The sequence below is a fragment of the Penaeus monodon genome, chromosome 19, assembly GCF_015228065.2.
Source record: "Penaeus monodon isolate SGIC_2016 chromosome 19, NSTDA_Pmon_1, whole genome shotgun sequence".
NCBI lineage: Eukaryota > Metazoa > Arthropoda > Malacostraca > Decapoda > Penaeidae > Penaeus > Penaeus monodon.
Genome location: NC_051404.1, coordinates 14,021,669 through 14,023,889, shown reverse-complemented (window position 1 = coordinate 14,023,889; position 2,221 = coordinate 14,021,669). Strand labels below are relative to the sequence as shown.

Below are 2,221 nucleotides of genomic sequence, written 5' to 3'. Positions count from 1 at the left end.
TATGAACATTCTGCAGGCCTCTATGCACTTGTTTAAGTGTTCTGCGATGGTTGAAACTGTCCCTGGTATGTTAGATTATAGGATTATAAGATGTGAAAATTGATCAACATTTACATTAGTTAATTTCAGATGACGGAATGGACGAAGATGTGCACGCTAAACTATACAGTTATAACTTCAATAAGCAGACAGGTCCCTTGTGGTGCGTGAAGTTGAAACCAAAATCACACTCTTCACCGGATGCTGCACAAGGTGGAGGTGTTTCAGGATATCCTCACTTGTATTCGCTTTTCCTGGGCATTAATCATGCTATCACCGACGGCACTACGATCACCATCATTTGCGGCTTTCTCGTCCAGATCCTCCAAGACGTTTTGGCTGAAAAACACGTCGATGACAAGGACCAGTTCGGGTTGTTCATTTTGGATGAAAAAAACAAAGGAAATAATAAAAGTGGCATTTGTGAAAAGTGATCCGAAACTCTGCACTAAGTTGGTAGGAGACTATGAGGCACTCCAGAAAAGAAACACTATTAAAAAAAACTTTCAAGGCAGTGAGAGAGGAAGAAGTAAGGACTTTATATTTAACACGGAACCTAGACGCCGAAACTACTACTGCATTTATCAAACGGTGTCGTGCAGAGGGCATCACCGTCAACTCTGCCTTCACAGTTATCGCTAACTTTGCGCTAGTGGACGTCTTAGTGTATGGAGGCCTCGAGCAGGACTCATACAGTATCCGCAGCATGCACCCCGTTAACACCCGGAGCTACTGGAAAGGCAATTCTTCTCAGTACCTTGGGTGTCATCTCACGCTGCTGGATATGATTCTCGAAACGCCACGAAACTATGTAATGTAAAGTTATGTAAAGCCCATTGATGAGGAGCTCCAAATGAAAAACAAAAGCGGTTATTCGATACAAATGAACGGGGTAGAAGAGCTGTTGCATATATTTTTTTCAGTTTTTGACCCCACATTTGAGTTCGAATTCTGTGTCACTAACATGGGAGACATGACGAAAATGGTGACAGAAGGCGGCGATCACGTGCAGATGGTGCATCTCCTAAGGACTGCTGACGTAAGCAGATATCCTTTCATACTGGATAATTTTTTGCATACTTTACATGGACGTTTCACTCACACTCTCGTTTATAATACCTCATTTAACACCACAAATACGGCTAAACTATATTTTGAGAAGGTGGACCACTATCTTCACGCATCAGTAGAAATTTGAAGGCAACATTGTATAATAAGAATTACTACTACTAATGCGGTTGTCATTACTATTATCTACTTTTATAATTGATATAATCATAATTTTCTTAACGAATAATAAAGCTATAACAATATTAGTGGTTTAAAAGTAAATGACATAACAAAAGTAATTTTGGTTTAATAGGTATTATGTGTCACTGCAAAAAAACAAATATATTTTTTCATAGTAAATGTCTCACTTCCTTGTCTTCTAATTTTTATCATCTTGTTTCTCTCTATCATATGGCATTTAACATACTTATAATGATCATGATATCAATTACCATTTTATATTATATTAGCCAGCACATGAAAGGTTTGACGTCGCAGATAACGCCTATTCTTGGTATCTCAATCATTATGATTATCAAAATTACCCTTGCTATCTTCGTGATTATTAATCATATTATCATCAATACCACAGCTACTAGTAATACAAATATTATTACTAGTACTAATTACCATCAATATGATTATTACATTGATTGTTTTAATGAACCCTAATGAAAACGTATTATTAAGAAAACTGCTAATCAAAAGTCCTCTCCCACCACAACTAGTATCCGCCATGCAAAAGAATTTGTTTACAGTTATCAGCTAAAAGGCACGAGTATATCCCCTTGCGGAAGGCTCACCGTATTGATGGCGCCCTAATGAACGCAGGCAAAAATTTGATAGTAAAATGCTTTTGTACTTTTATCACCTTTCCTTTTACAACATGAAGTGTGCTGTCACCCTTGTGCATATATTTTTCTTTTTTTCACTCTATGGTACAATCGCCACTACTCTATCAACAGCGGATATTATGTCCAAATTTGACCAGTATCCATTGCATGTTATTTACGGTTCTCTCAGTTTGGGAATCTAGAATTTCTAGTGTAACCAGAAGCAGGAAGATATAACAATGTAAATGGTTACAAGTTATTCCTTATCCAAACATCTATGGTCATTGATGGAAGTTTTG

General features: G+C 37.3%; 1 protein-coding gene and 1 pseudogene across 1 annotated transcript in view; both read left to right on the top strand.

Moving 5' to 3' along the window:
• Positions 1-1,432, top strand: part of LOC119585070 — a 2,916-nt pseudogene extending 1,484 nt beyond the window's left edge.
• Positions 964-2,221, top strand: part of LOC119585068 — a 15,302-nt gene continuing 14,044 nt past the window's right edge. Inside the window, exon 1 of the mRNA XM_037933686.1 lies at positions 964-1,078. The gene's annotated coding sequence lies outside the window, so the exon portion shown is untranslated. The remainder of the gene's footprint in view (positions 1,079-2,221) is intronic.